The sequence below is a fragment of the Vicugna pacos genome, unplaced genomic scaffold (genome assembly GCF_048564905.1).
Source record: "Vicugna pacos unplaced genomic scaffold, VicPac4 scaffold_19, whole genome shotgun sequence".
In the NCBI taxonomy this organism is placed as follows: Eukaryota; Metazoa; Chordata; class Mammalia; order Artiodactyla; family Camelidae; genus Vicugna; species Vicugna pacos.
Genome location: NW_027328740.1, coordinates 49,204,610 through 49,215,048, shown reverse-complemented (window position 1 = coordinate 49,215,048; position 10,439 = coordinate 49,204,610). Strand labels below are relative to the sequence as shown.

Genomic DNA, 10,439 nt, shown 5'->3' with positions numbered 1-10,439 from the left:
GTCAGTTTCCAGAACCTGAAAGGGCAGACAGTGGAAGATCTGCCTGTCTTCAGCTTACTGGAGAGGCTCCGAGGTCCTTTCAGACTTGCCCAGTCCTGTTGAAGTCGACTTTATGGGAGACACGAAGAGAAGCTGGCCGAAAACATGGCTGCACGGATTGAGGAGAGATGCGAACACATTGATGAGAGATGTTCTGCTACAATAGAGAATACTGGCCTGGAGACAGCTGTAGAGGATAGCAGGCTCGAAAGGCATTCATGAGACATATTGAACCTCGCTGATACTAGCAGAAACCTACGGAGGGCCACCGTGGACTGGAGGAAGTTCCTCAATTCTCTGCTCCAAGAACGGGTCCAAGATCCCTGACGTCTAAAGAGAAGAGATGGCAGAGATGATAAAAACGCTCATGTTCTTGAAAGAGGTCAGATAATCCACACGACCCAAGGGGCAATTCCAAGCCATTCAGATCAAAGTGCACCAAGCCCAGGTAAGCCTTTTCCCAGGTTTGGGCCTAGCTATCAAGCACTTGCTCTTCCCTCCCCTCCACTCAGGCATCCATTTTGAGGGATCAGTACCTGAGCTGCAATGAAGCCAGTAAGAGAAGAGCAAGCCCCTCCTAGAATCAGAGTTCCTCTAGCTTCATCCTCTGTGAACAACAGGGAACCCCATAAAGGTCAAATACTCTCGTATGAAATAGATAGGAATTGAATACTTAGCTCCCACAAAGAAACGATGGCCTTCCGCTAGATTCAGCAAATGCTGGGATTATGTCCTCTCTGGGGTGAAGGGAGTGTGGTAAGTGAGGGGAATCTTTGACTGAACTTGAATCTGTATTAGGCCTCCGTTTTTCAAGACAGTCTAGGTAAATATTAGAAGTCAGATAGTGAACGGAACTGTAAAAGTCGCCAATGACATGAAAGACACAGCTTATGTGGACCGTCTTTCAATTGAGTCAAGCCCCCGGGGGCAATCTATCATGGGGGTGCAGACTTGGTTGCATTCAAGTGCTTTACCCAACATGATCGGATGATTAAGCGTTCTCATCACTGATAGAAGAACACCTGGTTCTCAGTAGCCTAGCATAGCTGCAGCAGGGTTCTCATAGCTATAATGCCTCTAGGTTCTTTGGATTCAAAGCTAAATGTATATATTTAGTTCGTTTCCTCTTGTATTTTCCTTGAGAGGGATGTTACACCTTGAAATGCCAACATTGACCAGTAGGTGTCATCGGGAGTAAAGGGCACCACATGCACAAGGGAATCCAAGCTTGGGGGTTATTTCATGTTTCCATTAGTTATTTCATGGTTCCTGTTGGTTTCGGAGGCTTCAACAGTAAAGAGCTGACATGACCCCTTTAACAGTTCGGACTGCTAGTTTGCATTCTATCTGTCTATGTTTTCCTTAGAGCTGACAAAATGTTACCGAAATTGACAAGTCTGGCTTCTAGGTCGATTTAGTATGTTTCAGAAACTAACTTCATTTTCGTATAACTCCCAAAACATTTATATCAATTCTATTAAATTTTTAAAGACTGCAAATGAGATATCAACACAATGTCAAAACTGGAGTCTTCGGACAATCCCTCCCACCACGGCTGTATAGAAACAAAGAGATAAAAAGAAATCACATTTCTGTGAAATGTATCTGGAAAGTGTTGATTCATCGATGCCCAGTTGACAGAGAAGCAGTGCAACCTGCGCTCACTCGCTCCCATGAACACAGCAATGGAAACATCCACTCACCCAGCCCTTGGCACAGGACACTTGCCGAAGAGAGGTCTGTTACTTCCAAAGACAGGATGAGGCCTCAGAACACCTGGAAGCAGGAGAAGGAAAAGCAGGGAATGGATACCAGTGCATGGTCTGAGCCCTGTTGATGGAGCAGTAAAGGTGAAACTCTCTTTAACTTGGACGCACACTCTCAAGCGGACAGGAGACATGGGATTGAAGGTGATGTGCTGAGTGTTAGAAGAGTGCACAGCAGATGCTTGGCTGACAGATCTCAAAGAATCCAGTGCAAAATATCCCCACAGTTGATTCTGAGACCAAGCTCTGAGCTGCCAAATTTGAGGTAGCAGAGGCAGCGTTCAGGGAGGGATAGGGCTACGGATGGTGGCACACGCTGAGTCTCAGGGATCCGGAGTGCGTTGTGGGATGTGGTGGGTCCTATCTAGAGAGCAAACCGACCTGGGACCCCAATGAGCAAGCAACCACCCTGGCGCGTGCAGTTGAAATTATCGATATGTCCCATGGCCACACCCAGTGCATCTGCAGGACCAGAGACCAATTTGGCATTTTGCCAATAGTGCATGTGTGGGGCTGAATCAGAGATATTGTGCATCGGGTCTGAGGGATCCAGGGGGCCTTGGGTTTGAATTCAGAATGAAAAGCCTTAGGATCTGCTACATTCATAACCTGGGCTGTGATTATGGTTTGGTTTGAGGCACAGGATGTGCAACAGCTCTGTGGTTGGCTTCGTGCACCCGTGCCACAAGGATGAGAGGACAAGGAAGTGTGGTCCAAGACCACAGCGTGAGAAGTGGAAGGATTTCCTTCAGTTTATCTCTCAAAAGCGGATGCTACATTTTGGATGGCACCGGCACGGTTCGGCAGCGAGGACACCAAGTTCGGGCTGCGGGATCATTCCAGCAGGCCCTGATGTGTGACATCCATAGATATGCTTCCACTGGTGTTTCTGTAGACAGAGAAGCTCTTGGAAGAACTGGTTTCAGTGGGACATTCCCGTGGCACTACAAAGCACAAGCGCACTCACACTCTGCTCTTCTGGAAACACTCCAAAATAACAGAGAGTAGAATGCAGAGCTGAGAACCTTTAGAAGCTCCATTTCCACCAGAGGAAGTGTCCTGTGCTCTTTCAGATTTGTGAGATAAGCGTAATCAAAATGAGGTTATCCTAATCGAAATAGTATGGGGGGTTCATCACAACAAAGGCAACACCAGCAATTGGAGATAGACCAGGCAACACACACAGGAACAGGACATGGCATCAATGTCTAGGAAAATTTGTCCTCACAGAAATCCCATGCAATTGTGTAGAGCCAAGTGTCTAAAGTTTTCACTTAACCAAGCCCTAGAAGTCTACATTAGATACCTGAAATTACCTGACCAGTAGAGATGAAGAAATACAGTAAAAGGAAAAGGAAGTACCATTTTCAGTTCCAAAGAGATTGAAGGCCCTAAAGATAAGCTTTCAGACAACTAGACTGCAAAACGCTCTCCAGAGCAAGTATTGAAAATGGAGGTGAGGGAAACACTGAAGAACAACAGTGTCTCAGAATCACAAAAGGCAGAATACCAGAAAAGGGGAAGAGAAAGCCTAAAGACGAGCCAAATAATATCAGAAAACTCAGTGGATGAGAAAATATCAGGGCTAACATTCCGTCCTAAGCAGACGAGATATTGCAGAGGGACGCGTGAATGACTTTGAAGACAGGGGAACAGAAATCCCTCGGTCAGAAGCACACATAGGAAAGCAAGTGCAAACCAATGAAAACATTGCTGTTGAATCCTGGTTGAAGACAAGGCATGAAAGACTAAAATTCGAAAGAGTCCCAGATGGAAAAGCAAGAGATAAAGAAACAAACAATGTTTGAAAAGTTATGTGTAGAAAAATCAGACTGAAACTTGCTGAAAGCCAAGATAGAATCATCTAGGCGAATTCAGGAAGTACACAGCGTCCAAAAGAGGTGGAATCCCAATAGACTTAGCAGCAGCTGTATGATCCAAATCAACAAAGTTCATGAGCATCCCAGTGATTTAAAATGCGCCTGGAGGAAAGCAACATAGTCACAAGAGAACCTCCAGAGGGGTTTCAGCTGCTATCTCAGCAGCAATATTGCAGGACAGGGAGGAGTGCCAGGACATAGACCATAGCTTGAATGGCAAAATGCTGCCATCTAGGGTAGCCTATGCCACATGACCACCATTTCTAATAACAGCAGAGCTAGAGAATGCCACAGACCTGCAAATCTTAAAAGAATTCAGCAGTTCGAAACTTATCCTAAAAGAAAGGTTGAGGATTCTCCCCTGAAGGGATAAGCAGCAAGATGAAATGGAAAGAAGAAAACCCTTATTGGAAATGCAAGAAGAGCATGAGTGGAAAAGAAGAAACAAGAAGAAGGCAAGGAGGACATCAAAACCCTAAAGATGGGAGAGGGAAGCAGGAAATCATAGGGGACTGGAAGCACTCTCTTAAGGGAGTCAGCTTATATGACTCTCTGTTGGAAGCAAACGGAGAGATGCATGGCCTGACGTGTTTGCAAAGCAAACGAGAAGCAGACCAAGAAAGAATCAAACAAACAAACAACACAAAAAGGGTAGGGTAACATGAATATTCAAAAGAAATTACTCAAGGTGATGTCAAGGATCATTCAGTACGCATCGACCCAGTATCGCGGCTTGAATGTACTCAGCACACCTGTATTCGGAAATCAGAGGCGTGCATTTATATTCGTAAATATTGATTCATATGAGCATATCGTGACCTAACCCAAATGCCGATTTGGAATCCAATGGATTCCTAGTCCGTGATATAGACTTGCAAGTCTTCCAACAGGATGAATGAATGCCATATTCTACACTACGTCGAGAAGAAATGGCACAAGCCTATAACAAGGAAAAGTAGCTCCACAAAAGTGTTCTAAGATCAAAAGAGACAGGCAGTAAAGTGCACACTGGGGATTGTATCATTCCTAGGAATTTCAGCCCCCTTGAAACAAATGGATAGATGTCCCGTGAATGCGGGTGTTTCAGCAGAAATCAACCGACGGCTATGTATTGCGGGTGTGCCCATATTACAGGAACAAGAGTTTCCCTTAGTGGGTCTCTGTGTACTGTGAACTGTTAGAAAGTTTAAAGACGTGTGAAACATTCAACTGAAAATGGACACACTTGCCTCCGTTGCTACAGTGCATACAGATCTGAACAAAAGGAAAGAGGGAAGAACAAAGGCCCATGGGACGCTAGTGGGTAGAATCACATTTACCTTAGGAACCTCTCGTCAGATGCAGCCCCTCCCCCAGCACTGACAAGATGCAGCAGCCATTGGGGATGGCAGTTAGCGGTTGGATTCCAGGTGGAATGTTGGTGTGTACCGCGAGGCTTGTTGTGGCTGGTGGATCCTAGGTAACCGGGCAGAGTTCTGTGGGTGGATCAGTGCGATGGAGGGGCTGCCGCCCTCTGTGGAGCTTGGCTTAGGTCTTTGGTCCGGGAAGCTGTGTCAGTTCGAGATACTGCTGCTGCCCAAAGACCTGAGTTCACGGGTCAGTTTCCAGAACCTGAAAGGGCAGACAGTGGAAGATCTGCCTGTCTTCAGCTTACTGGAGAGGCTCCGAGGTCCTTTCAGACTTGCCCAGTCCTGTTGAAGTCGACTTTATGGGAGAAACGAAGAGAAGCTGGCCGAAAACATGGCTGCACGGATTGAGGAGAGATGCGAACACATTGATGAGAGATGTTCTGCTACAATAGAGAATACTGGCCTGGAGACAGCTGTAGAGGATAGCAGGCTCGAAAGGCATTCATGAGACATATTGAACCTCGCTGATACTAGCAGAAACCTACGGAGGGCCACCGTGGACTGGAGGAAGTTCCTCAATTCTCTGCTCCAAGAACGGGTCCAAGATCCCTGACGTCTAAAGAGAAGAGATGGCAGAGATGATAAAAACGCTCATGTTCTTGAAAGAGGTCAGATAATCCACACGACCCAAGGGGCAATTCCAAGCCATTCAGATCAAAGTGCACCAAGCCCAGGTAAGCCTTTTCCCAGGTTTGGGCCTAGCTATCAAGCACTTGCTCTTCCCTCCCCTCCACTCAGGCATCCATTTTGAGGGATCAGTACCTGAGCTGCAATGAAGCCAGTAAGAGAAGAGCAAGCCCCTCCTAGAATCAGAGTTCCTCTAGCTTCATCCTCTGTGAACAACAGGGAACCCCATAAAGGTCAAATACTCTCGTATGAAATAGATAGGAATTGAATACTTAGCTCCCACAAAGAAACGATGGCCTTCCGCTAGATTCAGCAAATGCTGGGATTATGTCCTCTCTGGGGTGAAGGGAGTGTGGTAAGTGAGGGGAATCTTTGACTGAACTTGAATCTGTATTAGGCCTCCGTTTTTCAAGACAGTCTAGGTAAATATTAGAAGTCAGATAGTGAACGGAACTGTAAAAGTCGCCAATGACATGAAAGACACAGCTTATGTGGACCGTCTTTCAATTGAGTCAAGCCCCCGGGGGCAATCTATCATGGGGGTGCAGACTTGGTTGCATTCAAGTGCTTTACCCAACATGATCGGATGATTAAGCGTTCTCATCACTGATAGAAGAACACCTGGTTCTCAGTAGCCTAGCATAGCTGCAGCAGGGTTCTCATAGCTATAATGCCTCTAGGTTCTTTGGATTCAAAGCTAAATGTATATATTTAGTTCGTTTCCTCTTGTATTTTCCTTGAGAGGGATGTTACACCTTGAAATGCCAACATTGACCAGTAGGTGTCATCGGGAGTAAAGGGCACCACATGCACAAGGGAATCCAAGCTTGGGGGTTATTTCATGTTTCCATTAGTTATTTCATGGTTCCTGTTGGTTTCGGAGGCTTCAACAGTAAAGAGCTGACATGACCCCTTTAACAGTTCGGACTGCTAGTTTGCATTCTATCTGTCTATGTTTTCCTTAGAGCTGACAAAATGTTACCGAAATTGACAAGTCTGGCTTCTAGGTCGATTTAGTATGTTTCAGAAACTAACTTCATTTTCGTATAACTCCCAAAACATTTATATCAATTCTATTAAATTTTTAAAGACTGCAAATGAGATATCAACACAATGTCAAAACTGGAGTCTTCGGACAATCCCTCCCACCACGGCTGTATAGAAACAAAGAGATAAAAAGAAATCACATTTCTGTGAAATGTATCTGGAAAGTGTTGATTCATCGATGCCCAGTTGACAGAGAAGCAGTGCAACCTGCGCTCACTCGCTCCCATGAACACAGCAATGGAAACATCCACTCACCCAGCCCTTGGCACAGGACACTTGCCGAAGAGAGGTCTGTTACTTCCAAAGACAGGATGAGGCCTCAGAACACCTGGAAGCAGGAGAAGGAAAAGCAGGGAATGGATACCAGTGCATGGTCTGAGCCCTGTTGATGGAGCAGTAAAGGTGAAACTCTCTTTAACTTGGACGCACACTCTCAAGCGGACAGGAGACATGGGATTGAAGGTGATGTGCTGAGTGTTAGAAGAGTGCACAGCAGATGCTTGGCTGACAGATCTCAAAGAATCCAGTGCAAAATATCCCCACAGTTGATTCTGAGACCAAGCTCTGAGCTGCCAAATTTGAGGTAGCAGAGGCAGCGTTCAGGGAGGGATAGGGCTACGGATGGTGGCACACGCTGAGTCTCAGGGATCCGGAGTGCGTTGTGGGATGTGGTGGGTCCTATCTAGAGAGCAAACCGACCTGGGACCCCAATGAGCAAGCAACCACCCTGGCGCGTGCAGTTGAAATTATCGATATGTCCCATGGCCACACCCAGTGCATCTGCAGGACCAGAGACCAATTTGGCATTTTGCCAATAGTGCATGTGTGGGGCTGAATCAGAGATATTGTGCATCGGGTCTGAGGGATCCAGGGGGCCTTGGGTTTGAATTCAGAATGAAAAGCCTTAGGATCTGCTACATTCATAACCTGGGCTGTGATTATGGTTTGGTTTGAGGCACAGGATGTGCAACAGCTCTGTGGTTGGCTTCGTGCACCCGTGCCACAAGGATGAGAGGACAAGGAAGTGTGGTCCAAGACCACAGCGTGAGAAGAGGAAGGATTTCCTTCAGTTTATCTCTCAAAAGCGGATGCTACATTTTGGATGGCACCGGCACGGTTCGGCAGCGAGGACACCAAGTTCGGGCTGCGGGATCATTCCAGCAGGCCCTGATGTGTGACATCCATAGATATGCTTCCACTGGTGTTTCTGTAGACAGAGAAGCTCTTGGAAGAACTGGTTTCAGTGGGACATTCCCGTGGCACTACAAAGCACAAGCGCACTCACACTCTGCTCTTCTGGAAACACTCCAAAATAACAGAGAGTAGAATGCAGAGCTGAGAACCTTTAGAAGCTCCATTTCCACCAGAGGAAGTGTCCTGTGCTCTTTCAGATTTGTGAGATAAGCGTAATCAAAATGAGGTTATCCTAATCGAAATAGTATGGGGGGTTCATCACAACAAAGGCAACACCAGCAATTGGAGATAGACCAGGCAACACACACAGGAACAGGACATGGCATCAATGTCTAGGAAAATTTGTCCTCACAGAAATCCCATGCAATTGTGTAGAGCCAAGTGTCTAAAGTTTTCACTTAACCAAGCCCTAGAAGTCTACATTAGATACCTGAAATTACCTGACCAGTAGAGATGAAGAAATACAGTAAAAGGAAAAGGAAGTACCATTTTCAGTTCCAAAGAGATTGAAGGCCCTAAAGATAAGCTTTCAGACAACTAGACTGCAAAACGCTCTCCAGAGCAAGTATTGAAAATGGAGGTGAGGGAAACACTGAAGAACAACAGTGTCTCAGAATCACAAAAGGCAGAATACCAGAAAAGGGGAAGAGAAAGCCTAAAGACGAGCCAAATAATATCAGAAAACTCAGTGGATGAGAAAATATCAGGGCTAACATTCCGTCCTAAGCAGACGAGATATTGCAGAGGGACGCGTGAATGACTTTGAAGACAGGGGAACAGAAATCCCTCGGTCAGAAGCACACATAGGAAAGCAAGTGCAAACCAATGAAAACATTGCTGTTGAATCCTGGTTGAAGACAAGGCATGAAAGACTAAAATTCGAAAGAGTCCCAGATGGAAAAGCAAGAGATAAAGAAACAAACAATGTTTGAAAAGTTATGTGTAGAAAAATCAGACTGAAACTTGCTGAAAGCCAAGATAGAATCATCTAGGCGAATTCAGGAAGTACACAGCGTCCAAAAGAGGTGGAATCCCAATAGACTTAGCAGCAGCTGTATGATCCAAATCAACAAAGTTCATGAGCATCCCAGTGATTTAAAATGCGCCTGGAGGAAAGCAACATAGTCACAAGAGAACCTCCAGAGGGGTTTCAGCTGCTATCTCAGCAGCAATATTGCAGGACAGGGAGGAGTGCCAGGACATAGACCATAGCTTGAATGGCAAAATGCTGCCATCTAGGGTAGCCTATGCCACATGACCACCATTTCTAATAACAGCAGAGCTAGAGAATGCCACAGACCTGCAAATCTTAAAAGAATTCAGCAGTTCGAAACTTATCCTAAAAGAAAGGTTGAGGATTCTCCCCTGAAGGGATAAGCAGCAAGATGAAATGGAAAGAAGAAAACCCTTATTGGAAATGCAAGAAGAGCATGAGTGGAAAAGAAGAAACAAGAAGAAGGCAAGGAGGACATCAAAACCCTAAAGATGGGAGAGGGAAGCAGGAAATCATAGGGGACTGGAAGCACTCTCTTAAGGGAGTCAGCTTATATGACTCTCTGTTGGAAGCAAACGGAGAGATGCATGGCCTGACGTGTTTGCAAAGCAAACGAGAAGCAGACCAAGAAAGAATCAAACAAACAAACAACACAAAAAGGGTAGGGTAACATGAATATTCAAAAGAAATTACTCAAGGTGATGTCAAGGATCATTCAGTACGCATCGACCCAGTATCGCGGCTTGAATGTACTCAGCACACCTGTATTCGGAAATCAGAGGCGTGCATTTATATTCGTAAATATTGATTCATATGAGCATATCGTGACCTAACCCAAATGCCGATTTGGAATCCAATGGATTCCTAGTCCGTGATATAGACTTGCAAGTCTTCCAACAGGATGAATGAATGCCATATTCTACACTACGTCGAGAAGAAATGGCACAAGCCTATAACAAGGAAAAGTAGCTCCACAAAAGTGTACTAAGATCAAAAGAGCCAGGCAGTAAAGTGCACACTGGGGATTGTATCATTCCTAGGAATTTCAGCCCCCTTGAAACAAATGGATAGATGTCCCGTGAATGCGGGTGTTTCAGCAGAAATCAACCGACGGCTATGTATTGCGGGTGTGCCCATATTACAGGAACAAGAGTTTCCCTTAGTGGGTCTCTGTGTACTGTGAACTGTTAGAAAGTTTAAAGACGTGTGAAACATTCAACTGAAAATGGACACACTTGCCTCCGTTGCTACAGTGCATACAGATCTGAACAAAAGGAAAGAGGGAAGAACAAAGGCCCATGGGACGCTAGTGGGTAGAATCACATTTACCTTAGGAACCTCTCGTCGGATGCAGCCCCTCCCCCAGCACTGACAAGATGCAGCAGCCATTGGGGATGGCAGTTAGCGGTTGGATTCCAGGTGGAATGTTGGTGTGTACCGCGAGGCTTGTTGTGGCTGGTGGATCCTAGGTAACCGGGCAGAG

At 45.8% G+C, this 10,439-nt stretch overlaps 2 long non-coding RNA genes across 2 annotated transcripts; both read right to left on the bottom strand.

Annotated features, from left to right (window-relative positions):
* Window positions 1-183: 183 nt before the first annotated feature.
* Window positions 184-5,131, bottom strand: LOC140693017 (uncharacterized). Its single transcript, XR_012068666.1, has 3 exons — window positions 5,005-5,131; window positions 1,743-1,815; window positions 184-369 (listed from the first exon to the last, which is right to left on the bottom strand). It is a non-coding gene; the product is annotated as an uncharacterized lncRNA (long non-coding RNA).
* A 345-nt stretch (window positions 5,132-5,476) lies between these two features.
* LOC140693004 (uncharacterized) lies at window positions 5,477-10,412 on the bottom strand. The gene is made up of 3 exons (XR_012068652.1): window positions 10,286-10,412; window positions 7,024-7,096; window positions 5,477-5,650 (listed from the first exon to the last, which is right to left on the bottom strand). It is a non-coding gene; the product is annotated as an uncharacterized lncRNA (long non-coding RNA).
* Between the last annotated feature and the right edge of the window lie 27 nt (window positions 10,413-10,439).